Genomic DNA, 18,902 nt, shown 5'->3' with positions numbered 1-18,902 from the left:
ACAAATGAATATGCTCTTCCTCGCCGTGAAATTTTATGATATTTTAAAAAGGAAAGCCGACTTAATTAATACTAAGGAATATTTGTCAGCGAAGATCGCGGAGGATTTTTATAAAATAAAACCATATATGTACTGTTTACCAAAGTACTGTAATATTAAAGAAATTCTATGTAAATAAAACATATGTTTCTTCTTCGAATTCGTTCGTAAGAAACATTGACCAAAGATTATACGTTTCCAAGGTCTACCGTCATAAAGATGTTTAAATTGGTTGCAGACACCCCCACACATAACATATCAATTGAACACTAAATTGGCCTTCGGATATAACTCTCGCATCCTTAGAAAGACCAATTTTGCCAGCTTAATGTCTTTTATTTCAACTCTGTATTCTTATCCCTTCACTTAACTCGTTTTAATGTGGTTAGCCTGATACTTATTGCTCTTACTAATAAGGTAAAAAATACCTTATGCAATATACTACAGTCGGGTATAAATATCTCTCGACCGAACACAGCTGGAATACGAGACGCTTCGCAAAATTAAGCCAACACGAATATAGCATATGTTTGCCACAAACGATCGCCCTCGTTTCTAGTCTTTCAAGCAGCAGCATACCACGATCAAGTTTCCAAATTTTTGCATTTAATTTATTTATGTTTTTTTTTGTTCATTTTTCTTTCGTTTATTGCTGTTTCGCAGGGTATATCTGATTTAATAGCCTTTGTGTTGATGATGGCAGGTGCAAAATTTTTTACCTTCGTAAACAAAAGATTCACGCTGTTGCAGTGCAGAATAAAATGGACAACAACAAAGCAGAAGGTAAAAGTAACAGTGAGCTCACTGTACGGCAATCTTGCCAACAACGTTAGTTACCTGCCAGCCTGATCATTGAGGATCACACTTACCAGCAGGTAGACTTGATTCACTTGCGGCACGGCGTCTCGTGTATCTGGTGATTGCCACCTGCTTGCGTTGTGTGCACTCGTTTTTTTTTTTATATGCATAACTTTTACTTACTTTGTTTTTGTTTTTCTTGCGATTTCCTTATTTACAGCCTTTGCATTTGGTCAGCAGAAGACGATTCATCTGTCCAAATACTACAAATTTCTACACCTTTGTGGTGCGTCCGTAGAAATGCCTTACGAAACCCAAAATATATGCACCTTTTATATATTTTTATATGTTTGTGGCTTTGTATGCAACTTTATTTGCAGTTGTCTGTATTTGCGAAGTCATTAAATGCGCAAGCAAATCACAGCCACAGTCCCAGGAGGTGGAATACCAACGTGTCACAGTTGTTTGAGTTTGGCTAGACACATCCTACAGGTGACCAACTACAAAATTTCATTCATTTCGTTTCCTGTGGCGATATACCTACATACACACAGGCATGCAGCTCTTTACATTGGTCCCCAATGACACTCCTCCTGTGCTGCTAACCGACATTTCGTCTATTCTGAAAACTTTACGATTTGTTTGTGATGCTACATTGCACGAACGTCGTTTAGGTTTTGTCACCTCTCCCGTGTCCGGTCCCATTGCTGTATCGAACATTTTACTTGATTAAAAATAAAATAAACAACACGAATATGCAGGCGTTGAATTATCTAGAGTATAGTTGGTTGCCGATATTATTGACAGCAATTAGTGAATGTATTGGCTACTGTCCGACGGCGTTGCAAATTGAAATCCTCCGGTGTGTTGTAGTATTTCGCATTAACGTGTAGTTTGTGGAATGTGCTTAAGGCTGAACACTCAATACTATTCTTATATAAAACTAAAGTTTATGTCATTGACATGTCTTTAATTGGCGTTAACACCCTCTTTAGATTTTTGATCGATCTGTTGGTTTGTCACTTTATTTTATTCCTATCAATAATGAGATATACATATAAATAAATTTCTTTAATCTCAGATTTTACCTCAGCCGATGCTTTTCATGATTTAGTGACCGTGGTTAAAAAACTCTCCGAGATAAATAAAATCGTCTTTGGGAACGCTAATCTGATGATGCAAACCACGTGTATGCTTTTTCATCGAATATAAAACAAACCAAGTATAAATAAATATACACGTATAATACAATTGGGACTTAAAATTTTCAAAAATGCAGAGTTTTCATACAAGTTTTGTATCCCTCAACAATATACCGGCATCTCAAAATCTGCAAAATCGGTGTTTCTTTCACTGATAACCTCTTTACTTTATTCAAATTGATTACAACCGAATCACTTCTTCAGTTTTGGAAACAGAAACAAATCGTTTGAGGCTAAATCTGAATGATATTTATTAGAGCGAAAACTTCTTCGAATTTGGGTTAAACACTGTCAAACATTTGTTTGCTCTTTTCATCTGCTCTCATTATCTAATTTTTGTTATAACGACTGTCCTGAGTATTAAACAGAGAGAACATATTCCAAATTCAATTTAAAAAATGCTCAAATTGCGTTACATTTTTGCAATAAAAGTTTAATACGCAACTTTCAGTTATCCCCAAATGTCAATTGTTCGTAAATTGTTAAATTAATATCAAAAATTCTAAATTATATATTAAATTATAAAAAAGTAACTGTTATAACAAATCATAGTTTTAGACGCGAAAATAATTTACATATACGAGATGTGTTCAGAAAGTAACGCAAATTTTTTAATTTAGAATTTCTGCTTGTTCGTGAGGCCAAAAATAATACTGTAACGATGCCCCAACCTCCATATTCGCCAGACATGGCTCCGTGTGACTTTTTCCTAATTCCTAAATTAAAGAGAACCTTAAAGCATTGTTTGACTAGGTATCTTCCAAAGAAACTGTATAGATCGGATCACTATATCATATAGCTGCCATACAAATTGAGTTCTTATAAGGAGCCTTTGTATTTGTGAAGAGCTATAGCTTCGGTGCAACTGAAGTTAACGTTTTTTGTTGTTTTTTTTTATACAAAAACTCCCGTTATGTTCTGAACACATCTCGTATGTATGAAAACTAAACATAACTGAACAAAAACTATAAAATCAATCAATTCAATATATCAATTTATTCAATTATTTATGCTTTTCAAAGAAATCTTCAACGATTTCGTTCAACTTGCTAAACATTAGTTCTTGTATTATTGTCTCTAAGGCATTGAAATAAGTAAAGTTGTGATGTTATACTTTATAAGAAGCATGTGTATACGTAACATATTCTAAACAAAGATATTCATATACATTTTAAGATTCTTGTTTGTTTCACTACTCCTAGATCCTTTTGCTTTCCATTTTCATTGTTTTTTTTTATTTTGTTCTATTTTTTTTATATATTTTTTCATGTCACCGCAACTTACATTTGTTACGATTTTCTGCATTTCTTTTCACAGTTTCAAACTATGAATTACTTGCATACCAAGCATGCTCCCGCACTGTTTCATCATCTGTCACTGTGCCAACTCTGCCAGAGAGCGCTGTTTACTTGCCACACTCATAGTTACATACAAAACAAAGGCATACAACCACCCTCTTATCCATTAAGCTACTCGTCTAAATATTACAACACCTGCATTCGAGTAGTATAATATGCCTTGAACTTGGCAATGCGCTGACTACTCTGATAGCCACAACGACTGTGACTTCAATAAAAATAGAAAATATACGAAGGTGTATAAATGTATGTGTGCGTTAAAGTTCCTTTGGCAGCAAAACAGACATGCAAGAAATACACATAATGCTCGTCGACACTCCTTCTCCCGGCTGAGTGCCGCCAGCGTCCCCAAATACTACTTACAAGCACATATATATACATATATATTAATACATACATATATGTATATACCTATATATACTCACTAGTATATTCTTGGATGAATACTTTTCTTAATATTTCTTTTTATTTTCACCTCTTCCTCCTTCCCGGCAGGCGGCAAGCAGCAAGCTTGAATTGTGTGAGTGTGTGAAGGAGTTCGTCGTAGAAGCGAACGTTCGCGTTCAGGGTGGTGGCATTGACACAGGCAAATTTCGCCTTGTGGGTCATCCAAATTAAATGTACAGAAAGGAAGAATGTGGTGGTAGATACTCTTATATACTAAACTACAATATATATGTATGTAGATGTGTATGTACTCCGTGCTTGAGGCAAAATCAATCGATAATATTAGAATTGGATTAAGCCTGAGTGACTAGGAAAATGTACGCCAACTTTCCAACGCTTTGTCGGGACTAGCGTGTAGCAAATGATTTGTGAAATTCGATGGAAGCAAAGTAGTGAAGTGTATAAGTGGCGAAAGCGAATAAAAACTGCAAGTAAGAAATGTCAATTAAGAAAAAATGTTTATGTAACCCAAACGATTTGTGTACACAAACCGTAGACGTAATGTTTCAAGGCTAAAATATATTCGAAGTTTTCAATTCTTTTCTATACATAAGTTTAATTTAATTGTTTATGCTTTGACTTGGCGAATCAACGAATTGTCAGTAAATGAAGTTTAAAGAGTATTTCAGCATGCTTAGCACTAAAATTTTCAGAAGTTTCGCTCAAGCACCAACCCGTTAGTCTTTTAATATTAACACTCTAAAAATAAATGCTGCTTTGGTACGTATGACACCACGTATTTTCGATTTTAGAGGTTTCTTCGGTTAAGTTTATCTAATATGGAAGATGTTCAACATTTATTCATTTCATTAAACTAAATAAAGGACATTGTTGTATTACTAGTATTTAATACTAAATGTTTGAAAACCTAAATCTCTAATAGTGTGCATTTAATCTGATATCTCGACGTCCTTCCCGAAAACCCGATAAAATTTACTACATAGAAACCAAGGTTGTATTATAACCTATTTTTCACAACCATCTGTCAGTATCAGCAGACCCTCTGTTCTTGTTTTATCATGTTTTACCAAATTATTTAACATCTGCTTTCACTGTAAGTGAAATTCTCACCAAACCCTGCACACATTTTCACGTCCTTCCAGTTCACCACGAGGTGAGAATCAATAACATTCAGAAAAGTAATCTTAAGACAAACAACTACTTTTGGAAATAAAATCTTTCTCACCCATTTCAGAACCTCTGTAGCTTCTCACCGATGTAACACTTACATATACGCACATACAAACTTAAAAGTATATATATCAAAATATATTCATTCCATTAAATGCATATTAACTTAAAATTTGTTGATGCCAATTGCACCCACCGCACAAAGAATTTCATATTACAAGAATTAACACAAAGTTGTATAATTTTAATCAAATTAAAGTCAATGCAATATGTTCGTATTTACATAAAACAGTTTAAGGCGCACTTACATATATATCATGTATATAATATACATAAGAGTCTGCACTCGAATATCGCATTTTTATTGCCGAACATTTCTGACTTTATATTTCATTTAATTCTTCACTCCTTACACTTCATTCACAGCCTGACAGGATCGGCGTTGGTGAAGAAAGTCGTGCGAACACGCATAACTGCAGGCAATGTCAAAAGTTGGTAATCATACCTAAGTGTATATGTAAATTTACATACACTTATATGTAGGTAAAGAGTACTATGCCCTCATATGTAAATTTTGGTGCAAGTTGTATGCCACCGTCTGACACTTGCGCGAATGTCGATGACGCACAGTGTTGCAAAATAAATCAAGAAGAAAGGAAAATTAATACAAAACGATCAAGCTGGCAACAGTAGTGAGAAATAATAACTCTCAAGAAGAAAGCTCATTTTCTTACTTACAAATTGTGTTTATTAAAATGAAAACAAGAACATACGAATATGGCAACTCTGTTCACGAATATAAAACAACTAAATTTTTTAAAAACACCCCTTTTCAGATTCCCACATCCCAACCATTATTTTACCAACCCGTTCTATACATCATCTTTAAACAATTGTCAAACATCTTTTTTTATAGGCATTATGTGACATTTTACACTCATAAATTGTTGGATCATTGTAATAATGAATTTTTAGGTAGGTGGTTACACTACACAAGTATTTTATTGTAATTACAACTATTTTTGGTTAAATTTAAATTTCACAACTTTGGTTATATAATCAACACCTAATTTCTTGTTAATAACGCAACTTCTTAAATTATATCACCATATTTCTTAGTGGAGTATGATCTTTACTACATTCTAATAAGTATTTGTATGCAACACACTATATATACTCACTCATAAAAATAAGTTATATCGAATTTCATACATTTGCTTGTATAAAAACTCTCGTTTTAATTTTTCCGGTCAGTTAGACGAATTCAGACCACAGTACGTCATGCACAAGGAAGTCTGCCACACTGTAGACACAGCTGGCAAAGCAAACACACTCGTACCTAAAGAAAAGAAAAGGTAATATGCAAAAACGTGAAGAAATATGAATGAGTCGAAGCAGCGTTTGAGGCGGAGCATGGAACAGTAAAATTTGTTGCAAAAGTCACGCTAGTTATATTCGTAACGAAATTATTGCTCATACCAAGCATTTGCAAAGTCAGAGAAGCCGATGGAAACAAGTAGCAGAGATAGACGTCAACGAAATGCCAAGCACTGTGTGTAATAATAATTTGCATAATAATGTCAAAATCAGATGAAATCAAGCAAAACAACGTTGACTGCATGACGTGATGGCAATTACTTATAAGGAAACTTTTTCTTAGGAAACTACGAAGTTCAATGCAAAGATGTTGCAATTAGAGTTGCCAATAAAAGTTTTAAATAAGAAAATTATTTCTTTTGCTCATATATTTTGCAACATCACTCTAAAAGTAGTTGTTGCAGCAACATAATAAAATTCTCGATTTACGTTATAGACGTACAAGTTACAAATTACCTTTCTTAAATATTAACGATATTTTTAATGCACACGATCTGGCTTAAATAAAATGATATTTAAATTTAATTATCATGGTCCAGCAAATATTTATGAGCTATCTACGAGTGAACGAATTATATTTTTTATTAAACTACAATATTCTAAATTTTGTTTCCTGACTTTTTCCAGCCACTCAGTATTATCTGTTACTCAGAGATACTCAGAGGCTGCAAATACTGTTGCTTCTACTCTCGCATAATTCGAAAATCGGCTGCAATTTTGACCGTTTGATTATTTCAACTATGACATTCGCTTCAGAATATATTAATATTAATATTGACAATTACTCTTCTATATAAGACAACGTTTTCAACAAGATTCAAAAGAAGATATTTGCTACCCATAATTAGCTTAAATTATAATTTATTTTTTAGAAGTGGTGAACTGACTACTAAAATTAGAGTTCCACTATAATCTAGATATTGTGTGGTTATCTTGAACATCTCAGACACGCTTTTTGAAAAATCTCAAGCATACAAATTTTTATCCATAATTTTGTAGAAATTACAACAAATTTTTAATTTTTGTCAGAAAGTTAAATTAACTTAAGTGGAATCGAACTAAATTAGGCATCTCTGCCTCTTAAGTGTAAATTCAATTTTGTGCCAAACTGTTTTCATCTTTCACGTTTTATATTCACATTATTACGATTTTGAGAAATTCCAATAATTTCTGTTAATTAAAAAATTTATTGACCCCTAAATACAATTAAGAACTTTTTGCTTGGCTTCAACTGCATATACGAAGTAATAACATATGCCCATTAGCCAACGAAAACATCCCTGAAGCGCAAATGTTTAATCCGAAAAGTGCAACACAGATTTACTTAATTCGCTCACAAATCTATATGCATTAAAACTATTAAGGAGTCCGATGTAAGTCCGCACATACACCACTCTGCAAACAATTAAAGTAATGAGCTCAAGAAAACATACAACCGTAATAGAGAGAAAAAATACAATAAAAAATGAACAAAAGAAAAGGGCAGATAAGAATGATAATGTAAGTATACACGTTTTTTCTTTCCTCCTACAAAAAAAAACTCCAGCAAATGTAGAGAAATTAAAGCGTAAAACACATTTTTGTATGTAGTTGTAAAAGTTTTCCGAGTTGGAGCTGTGAAAACACTAGTGACAACAGCGACATGACGACAACAATGACTGCATTAAGAATTACTTCATTTTCATTAACTGCGCAACAATGGCGCTAAGCGACATCAGAAGCAACAGAAGCACGTAGCTGGTAACCAACTCACCGAATAACGACCACCAGCCTGCTAAGCAGCCTTACATGAGGGAAAGCTCCCTATAAACATTACATCAGCCGGTTAGAAATCAACTTTTAATGGTAGACATCACTCGAAAATCCTTTCGAAAATCCAAAACAACTGAAAAAAATTGCAAATAATTATAGAAAAAGGCGAGGCGTTGCATAATCGCAGTTGATGGTTGATGAAAGAGGATAAGCACTTATGTACAATATATACAAAGTTTACAATTATCATTATATACAGGAATAAAAGCCAAACTTTTTGTAATTATTAAAGGCAATGTAATATGGTACTGAAAACTATTATATAACTTTCTACAATGATTAATAAAAAAATCCACTCAAATATCTGGGTATTGTCGTATCTATTTTACTAGATATGCAGTATTTAATCATATAATACTCATTATTGGTCATCGCTCATTTTTTCTCCTGACTTTTCTCAGTCCGAATAGGTATAGCAATACCATTACTCTTCCGTTCCCTTTTATAAAAAGCTTTTGCTCCTATATGTTAGGGTGCCATCATATTTTCTAATCTTATAAAATGCATTTAGAATTTTAATATTGTCTGCGAGGAACTTAAGACGTGATTATAACTTTTTCCAAAATTTTAAATTTTTCCTCGCGATCCTCAAGATGAACACATCTAACAGTGAATTACAATTAGGTCTCTTCTTGGTCACCAATCTCAATTTCAAGAATTCAACTAAATTTTGATCTCTAAGCTGGACTTTGGGTTCAAAACGACTGAGAAAGAAAGGCTAGAATCAAAAACTAAGTATTTAAGCGTGAAAGAAATATTTTGATTTGGTGTTTTTAAGAGAAGTTTCTTCTTACTAAACTAGTGTTTGGTCCTAAATTATACAAAATAACTTCCATTGAGTGGATATATCCATAGATTTCATGAAAATCCATAACCATAAATTCATTGATCCGATTATGTAAGCTACTTTCAATGTCATTATATTTGAATTTCGACAAAGCGATGTTTTTCGCAACCTAGTTAAGAACCTATATACATCTCTATGTACATATGTATATAATATTTCCACTGTAGTCATGATGGACATTCACCACTTGCAACGAAATGACGCACTTAAAGTTCAAGTAGTGGTAAAAAAGTGAGAACAATAACTACGAAAGAACATACGACAACCGCCATAAAAGAAGTCAGCAACAATAAAAAGCTCATAACACAATGTCAAATGTAGAAGGATTTGGATGCCATTTTTGTATTGCAATCCTTAACTCAGTCATTGTAGATTTTACTATGTGCTATTTACAGTGGCAACGGCATTTAAACGAATTATACCTTCTCATGGTTGAAACATTGAAACATAGGGATCTAAGCAAGCTTTAAAGTAGATAAATTAAGTTTGAAATGAAGGACGATAATGTGCTCCTACAAACTTAAGTCTTACTATATCATGAATAAGAAATAGAAGAACCTACAGAATTCTCTGAAATTACGATATTGATTCCTTACACTCAAAGATGAGAGAAATAGGGAAATCAATGGCTTGCATTGAAGAATCGTAGATCACAGAATGGTAAGTTGAGTTGATCACATTATCATTAAAAATAATTAAAATAAATAGTATCAGTAACAACTATATGGACACACTGTATGCAAGTGCTGTGCATATATTCTTTATCTGAATCTATGTGCGCTTTACGTGTCAGTTGCCCGGCGGGCGCAATTAGATATTTCTCCGCCCTTTTTTATGCGCAGACACTTCTCTGCCACATTATGTGTAACTTCTGCGTCCAGTTTGTATGCTTGTGTATGTATGAATGAAAGCACGTTCACATACTTGCAGCTTTGCATTGTTTTCATGCGCTTTTTTCCACGCAACCTATCCTGCTGTCAATTATGCTTTTCTTATCGTAGACAACTATCTTGTTCGTTTATTTGTGCGGAGATAAGCATACATACGGAACCGCATATTCTTATACATACTCGCATTAGAGTATGCCTTGCTTTTTCCCACTGTTGCATTGTTCAACATTTTGACATTCATGAGTGTCAGAGTTAACAACTCATTGCAACAAAGTCAGAGTGCGCCAGAACGCTAACTAACGGCATATAACGGAAGTGCAAACAGTTGCTCCGGCACATATATCGGCACAAGTATTTATGTTTGTATGTAGGTAAATAGGTAACGACGCATCCAAGTCATTATGTAGCATAAGCAACAATGGGTTTAAGGACAGTTAGTTGGGTTTACATGAGGATTATGTTCACTTCTAAACTGACTATCAGCAAATTTATCATGTTACCTACATTTAGTACTTCCGACAGATTCTTGACCAATAGTTGTCATGGAATCTAGTGTTTAGATATAAACAAAGCAGCTCTGATGGGATCTGATAAGCGCTTGTTACTCTTGTTACAGCTAATGCATTGACCTTATAGAGCAGTAATTAAATTAGGACAGAATTCTCTAGACCAAATTACTTCTGAGACCACCGAAAATATCTATGATTGAACTTCGATCTTTAAAATGACTCTACGTCATCACTTCAATCATTTTTGATGGTTATCTGGTATTCAACCAAACTGTTTTTTCGATGTATGGTCAAGTTGGGATGTTTTTTGGCGAAACTTGGACTATTGAAACTGATATTATAATCGTATTAAATTCTATAAAAGCTGAAACAGAAATTGTATTGTGAAGCAGAATCGATTATATTTCGTAGGGAGCGCAGAAGAGATACAATCGACTATCTTATTAAAGGAATCTGAGGCCGATAGTTAGAAGGTATTTATTTTGTTTAGAATTGCTATCTAAACCCAGCAGAGGCGAACCTCTGAGTCTAAGCTTTGAACCCTCCACTCATAAAGGTCATTAGCAAAATAACGAAATAACTTTAAGCTGTTTAAATAAGCAACGCTGTAATTGTAGAACTTTTGAAACAAGACATTTAAAATGGAAGCACACTTATGCACAACAGATATCCAACATATCTCTACCACAAACTTTTTTCTCTTATGCACAAAAAACTTTGCGTTGTTTTTCATCTTTAAACGATTTTCATTTTGACCACTCTCTCCTTCTGTTTTTTACTTTTTGCTCTTCAAGCAGCTCTTTCTACATATCTAACTGCACAATTTCTTTCGTCTGTGCTTAAAGCCACTTTCGTAATGACGTTAAAGCTTAAGTGGTATGAAATCTTAATCGGCTTTTTCTGCTACAATTACCATTTTCGAAATTGCCACTTGAAATGATGACAGCTAACCTCTTCTCCTTCATTCCATCACTTCTTTCGCAATTCGATTGTAAATAATGCGAGTATTGCATAAGTGGTACTTGTGATAATGTCAATGAAGGCTTAAATAAGTCCGCATATAAGAATTAGGTTTTTGCAATTTAATGGAAAATGGACAGATTAGAAAGTATTTATGTGAGTATTACGCAAGTATTACAAATATTAATTTGAACAGTGTTGTATCGATGGCTTATGACTAATATGATTAAAGGTGTTGAGCTTTTGCAGGGAAGAATAAGAGATAAGAAGATAATAATTGAAGATGATTAATATAGATGTATAATAACATTTTTGTTTATTATACCCCATTCGAAATGGAGATTAGATCAATTATATTGTCAAAAAGCAAAAATCTGTTTATCCCTTGCAAAGCATTGTTCCTTCAAGCCAACTTCTCAGGCTGAATGTGCCCTTGAAAGATCTCTGGATCCGTGCCATGAACCCAAACTAAGGAAAGGTTTAAAAGCCTTTCAATATATTTTAAAACGCGAGTAAGATCCAAATTACCGAAAGACCTGTGCTCACAGCTTTACTAAATGTTTGGACAAACGTTCTTCCTATTTATTATATTTATTATTTGTCACCAACAAAACAACTGATTGATATTGTGTGTGTATATTTAAAAAATCTTTTGTTAGAAAGACTATTGAAATACAACTCTATTGAAAATTTGTCGAAATTTGGATACTCGGGCCATTATAGTGTACTCACTGACCTATGGTGATAACAATTATTATCTAATACTAAAGCAACTTGTCTAAGGCAGCCGCACCTACTCATGCTAAAATAGTCATGCGAATCAATATTAAATACATATCAACGAGTATGTATATACTTCGAAGGATTATACGGGGATGAAGAGGACTACGAAGAAAAACAAATTATTACCACATTAAAGTTTTGCAAGTGACAACCACCATTGTTATCTCGGTCGTAATTACTTTTATGTAACGATTACTACAACAAAAACAAAACTAACAGAGTTATTCAACCGAAAGTGCGCAACACCCAATCCCCCTTTCCGCTTTTATATGTACCACTGGACTAGTGTTACCGCTGTTATCACAACTTGGAATATAAATTTCTTTTCTGCTTTTATTTCTTTCTTCTGACCCTTTTTCCTACGTCGTAAAATTCACTACGCAGCTGTTAGCATTTTCAATCACAATTCTAGGCTGCCGCTGGCAATTGACACCATTGCAAACGTCTCAGCGCGCAACTTTACCGGAAATGTACAATAAAATTTCATTATAGCTGCTACATTGCTCCTCGGACCACTGTATGTAGTCTGAAGTAAGATACGCCAAAAAGTTTTCCTGCCGACTCGCCGTGCGCCAGCAGTATGAAAATAAGCGTCAGTCTTTGAAATTCATCACTGAATCATAGAACGGGCTCGCCGGTTTGTGGCCAAGAACTGTAAACGTGCCCGAAATACACCACCGGTAAATATGCACAGTTTTTGCATAATTACATTTAAGCTTCGTCAACTTTTTGCACCTAGTGCATGATGTTTCAAAATGAATTTTAGTTTTGCTTACCTAACGAACGCAGATATTATAATAAATTCAAGGTATGTAATGACTAATTTTCAATAATGTAAAATGCACCTTGATAACATCATTAAATTAATAAAAATCAGTAAATATATTTCCTTAAAATGCTATTTATATTGTATGGAGTAAAATCAGTTGACGTTCACTTTTACGCCACTCATTCTACAGTTTTTTTCAATTTTCTTTAATTAGAAAGATGAAAATATATATTATTTATTTTTTAATTAAAATTTTAATATTTTCAACCACATATGAAATGTGTAGCTATAGCATTTATTTTTCAAAGCCGTCTTATATCAGCTGCTCCTTACTTATTCACATTTATGGTAATTTTCCCATTTAATTTTCCCTTTAAAATACGGTTGCGTAAGTGGTTTGTAAAATGCATGTGCTCTCACATTTTCTTCCCTCTCCAAAGCACTTATTTATCAATTGTCAATACTGTCATTGTAAATACATATATATTTTTTTACTTTTAAAATTTTTTCTAATTACTTTCAAAAATACTGGTTCTATAAGACGATAAAATAAGTATAAACAAGCTATTTCAACACTTAATTTCAACTTGCAGGATATGCCCTGCTAATTATTCCTTCGGCTTGGCCACCACTGTGTGTCATTAGCATTTCCTCTGACAGCGTAATCTTCCTGTTTTCCAGCAAAGCCTTACACGAAATGTAAATAACGATAAAATATGCAAACCAAAATTTTATTATATACGGTTTTCCTCTTTCGTCTTACTTCGTTTTTTTTAATATATTCTTATTACGTGTTTTACTTTTAACGCCCATTTTTATAGTTCATTAGCATTCACCGCATAATAACAGTTATATGCATACTTATATTAAAAAAGAAGAGCAGGTTGATTTTATTTAAAAAATATTATCTTCATTGCTGAAATTTGTGAATATTTTCTAATGATCAAGTAGCTTACCGTGACGAATACTAGCTACAGCTTAATACTACTGATATTTTAATCAAATTGTCAAAGAAAAGCTCGGGCACCATTGTGGAAAACCTTGATTCATTTCACCCAGAGTTATGAGGCTTTACCTCATAATGAATTTCACTGAAAAGGCGCCACAATCTATTATATCTAAAAGGTGTTTACTACAAGAATTAGTTGCTAACAGCATTGACTCCTCGAAACAATACATAATGAATATCTGTCGACCCTTTGAAGGGGAGCTTTTATAACTTGAAGACAACTTAAGATTCTTCTTTCGGTTATGATCTAATGTTCAACTTGCGCAGCAGCGATAATTACACTTAATTTGCAACGTTTTCAAGTCGATTTCCACACGTACGCAAGTAATGACTGCATTGATGATCTTTGAAAATTCTCAATGAACACAATTTGCACATTTAATTAATTGAAGTTTATGATGGGATCTTATCCTAGTAAGATATATTTATATTATTATGTTAGCCATGCAATATTACAAAATCGTTTTTCTATCACACCTATTTGGTATCTTCCGCCTTCACAAACACAGTAATTCCTACCACTTTTTGAGCCCCATAAACGTTTGTATATTGCCTTAAGCTCCAAATTATCATCCTCACTTACCAGTTGTTGAGAGACTCCCAACTTGATCCCCCAATCATTGATTGGTTATTTGCACATTTATTAAATCAGCGTGTCAAATGGTGAAACAAACGCGCATGTAATGCCATATTGCTCTTGACAAAATTTAAACATAGCTGTCCACACAAACTCATAAAACATCCCCCACGAAAGCGACCTTAAACGCTTAGGAGCAGCCAAATGGCAAAACAAGCCTGATAAAAATATTGAACACGTCAAATGTAATAACGATTTTGTACAACACTTTGTTGTTGTTTATTTTTGTTGCTGTCGTTGTAAAATATCTTGAGTATTACTTCTTCACAGGCCACCTGTGCTCCCACAGCCGTCTTCACTTTGCTAAATCTGCTTTTTATCATTCCACTACTCGTGTTCGCTCATTCACTTTGAATGCTACTGAATGCTTGTGTGATTATCTAAATGATTGCACCCGAGCACCTAAGCATAGATATTAATACAGTAGAGCTTGAATATGTGGTGGCTGACAGTCGAGCAATGAGGCCCAGGTGTGTGTTTTCAATGCAACATCGTCGTTCTTTTTGCGTCCGCCGGTTTGAGGCGTTTCACTGCTCCGATGATACAGCATACAGTGGGGTGAATCAATATCTCATTATTGTATTTGAATTATTTGATCTTATAAAATAATTTGAAGGAAGGGAAAATTGTTAAAGATAGATAGAGTTCGCGAATATGAACAGAATTACGAGATGACTACTACTTGACTAAAGGTTGAGAAATCTTGATGGAAGTCGGTACACGAAGGAAATAGATATACAGTGCAGAAATAGGAAAAATCTAATGATAAACACGCCCACTCCCCATATAATGGGGAGTGCGTTAACTCGCTACGGAGAAACGTTAGAGTCATAAAATTTTAGATTAAAAATGGTGCGTTAGGCCTACATGTAAGTTGGAGAATTGGCGTGATACCGCCCACTTCAAGGTGAAACCCTATAAGTCAGGAAATACCGAACCAGTTTTAAAGAAATTTTATACCTAACACCTGTATATTACACAATTTTTAATATCATCAAATTCCTTTTCTTTACAATATATAAATCTAGCACCAGTGAAAATATCGGAATAAAATTTGTACAAATAGTGCCTTCAAGGGTTAGAGCCTCTTACGTGCATGTGGTCCAAGGAGGCCTATAACTTTTGAAGGCCCTAGCTATCAAATATGACAACCTCAGTATCTATGGCTGACTTACATTAAATATCAGTAAATTTGCGAGATATTACAAGTATAATGAAATTCAGAAGACATATTTTACTGATAAATAAAAACGTCTCTAAATTTTTCCAAAAACATATGTGACTGTGCCACTGTACCACTGTGCGTCGTACCATAGCCATAAGCAAGTTGTACTGCGGAAGGTAATCGACTTCCTAGTGGTTTGAATGAGGTACGCTCAAGAAATTTAATCGGCATACCTATGCACTGAGCTGCATTCTCGAATCTCCTTTCAGAGTACCCTTTTCATGTACCTACAAACCCAGAAGTATTCGGGCACTGTGTTTGTGTATTTGTTGTTCTCATTCGTGTTACTTTGGGTTTTGGTGCTTTGTATCTTCCGCCCGTGTCAAAATTTATTTCCTCCGGATTGTGCTCATTTTTTCTTTTTCATTAACATTAGGCGAACGAAATGTTTTGTTACCGCGCTTATCTTTATTTAGTGGCTCCTACCAGCTTTTGTGCAACGCCGCTGTGCCAGTGCTCCATATTGATTGTAATTTCTGCAGTTGGCTTGCTTTCATTTTATTGGCATATTTACACGATTTAATGCTCTAATGATGCGCAATTTGTCGTTAATTTTTTGGTATTTTGGGGTTCGCTTTTTTGTGTGTTCTCAGGTTTCGTTCGCATTCGCTCCTATATACTCCGTACGTACATACTATGCTCATTTCGTACAGCGCTAATTGTGGTTCATGGTTTTGGTACTTTCGGGTACAAGCCGTTGTATTCGGAGCTTAGAAGCTTTTACGATTTTAACGATTAAAATTTAAATCAGAAATATTATCATTAAATGTTTCACATTTTTCTCATTTAAGGGAAAAAGTTCTTGAAGGAAAACTGGTCTATGGGAAAAATACACGGAATTCCAAATAAAATGACAGTTAACAAGGAAGAGCTAAGCTTGGGTAGAACCGAACATGTTATACTCTTACAACTTGCAAGGTTCAAAGCCGGCGAAATACCTTTTCAGGTGTTGGGAAAACTTTACATTTAATGTAGCGAAAGAATTTAAAATTCATTATTCGATGAAATCGTGAATGGATTCAATCAAATTTGTATCTTATTAACTTACATTCAGTAAGGTAAGAAATTATTGATCCGATTCAATCCATTTTCGACATGCAAGCATACTGTTATCTGAGATTGACCGATATTTTCGATAAAAAGTTCGCTATAGGAACTGGGGTCTATCTGTTATATTCATCGTTTCTTGATTTGTATATTGAAAAGTGAAAGAATCATATGGAATTAAAAATTATGTTATATAGGAAGTAGATTGTAGTCCTTTTGGCTCATTTTCATACTGTAACATAGAAATATCAGTATAATATTACCTACCGAATTTGGTTGATAACCGTCAAGCAGGTCTCCAGATATGAGTTTTTACCTAAATGTAATCGGTGGCATGCCCATTGTTCAAATTTTTTATTGACTCCTATAAAGCTTTCTCCTATCATTTCGGGTGTGAAACCGTGGTGGGGAGCGAGCGGGGTTATCATCCGAGTTCACCTATTTTCACACTGTCGGTAGGAGTGCTCAAAATATTTGTCCTGACTGAATTTAGTTATTACAGCTTTGGTGGTTTAGGATAAATGCAGATTAAACCTATTGGAGGGCGGAGCCACGCCCACTTTTCCAAAAATTTTTCCGTAATTAAATTCCTTATACCAAATAACAGCCTTATATGGCTCGTATTATATATATTGATCATTTATATATATATAAACCCTATATCTAACTCGATTAGTTTTCGTTGATACCAAAAACCGTTAAGTAAAAAAAAACTATTATACTCTATGACAACATGTTGCAAGTGTGCTTGATTGGATGTTAAATTCATCAGAACCTTTTTCAGCCGCCTGTCTTGCGTTTTCGGCTTTATCGAAGAAAAACTGTAAAATATGGAGAATTTTCTCTTTGCTGGAGTGTCCATCTTTTACGAGTGCTCCAACAATACTGAGTCAAGTAATCGCACAACTGTTTGAAAATGGATTTTTGTACAAAATCTTTTCTGTCTAACGTCATATAGCATAACCCGATCGAACTATAGAGATACAGATTACTAAACACATCCTTTGAAAAAATAGTGGTTTTATTTTTCATACACTTTATATAAATGCTAAGACAGAAATAACATACATTTTTATTTATTAAAAGTCACAAGTACTCACTACTTTTACGAAGTTTTTTATTAATAAGGTATCGAAATTTAAACCTGATTTCCTTAAATTTGCAACCGCAGCCATTCATTGACGTTGCACCTGTTAAATTTCAATGTTTACACGTGTATAACATAACTGTTCAACCATGCACTGAACATTTATATACAACAGCTTACATTCAACAAAACACAGTTGCACACGCAATTCATATGCATATATACATACATATATACGTATTTATATACATATATATATGTGTATGTCTAGACGTCCCCCTCAAGGCAATTTAATCCATTACATTTATGAGTAATATGATCGTAAGTGCTCATATATTACATTGTATGTATGTATACATAAATAATACCGGCAGGCAGAAAAATATTTACATATTTACGACCTAAATATACATATAGATAGACAGGTAATTTTATTCATATACATATATATATGAAAGTAGCAACCTAGTTAAAAGAGTCATTCCCAATGGAAAATCAATTGAAATGAATGATTAAACATGTATTAACAAAATATATAGAATATATTCTTTAAATTATTTTCAATAGTAAAAAATGTATGTCTTTTGCTGTAGAAATAAAGGACTCGCCTGAATGCTACCGAAGTGACAGCTGTTGTTCGCATAAAAATCTGGTTCCGTTACGCTGAAACAGGTCTGACTGTTGTATTAATAACTGGAACTGTTACCGAGTTGAAAAAAATTAGAATACAGTACCAATTTGTGACAGGATACTTTTACTTTTCCTTAATCTTGAGTTGGCAGGTGGTACGAAAGAGTTTGACAGGGGCATTTGAATTTGTTGGATCTGTGTTACTGCTCTCTGAACTCTGCAATGAGGTAATATTCATAATATTGCATAAATATCACAACGACGCATAACTTAAGTTTATTGTACTCTCCTGATCTCTAATTAATATTTTCCTCGAGGAGATAAGAAACTGTTTATCTTGTAAAC

General features: G+C 33.9%; 1 protein-coding gene across 3 annotated transcripts in view; it reads right to left on the bottom strand.

Moving 5' to 3' along the window:
• tinc (transmembrane protein tincar) overlaps window positions 1–18,902 on the bottom strand; it is a 140,200-nt gene that overhangs the window by 100,664 nt on the left and 20,634 nt on the right. The window contains exon 1 of one of the 3 annotated variants that reach the window (XM_070111011.1): window positions 6,157–6,566. The exons of 1 other annotated variant lie outside the window; for it this stretch is intronic. The gene's annotated coding sequence lies outside the window, so the exon portion shown is untranslated. Of the gene's footprint in view, window positions 1–5,283; window positions 5,507–6,156; window positions 6,567–18,902 lie in introns of those variants that run through there. One more of the 3 variants, XM_036377421.2, reaches the window with a different exon arrangement.

The sequence above is a fragment of the Bactrocera oleae genome, chromosome 2 (assembly GCF_042242935.1).
Source record: "Bactrocera oleae isolate idBacOlea1 chromosome 2, idBacOlea1, whole genome shotgun sequence".
Classification (NCBI taxonomy): Eukaryota; Metazoa; Arthropoda; class Insecta; order Diptera; family Tephritidae; genus Bactrocera; species Bactrocera oleae.
Note: the sequence above shows the minus strand (reverse complement) of the source record. Positions and strands in the feature narration are given on the sequence as shown.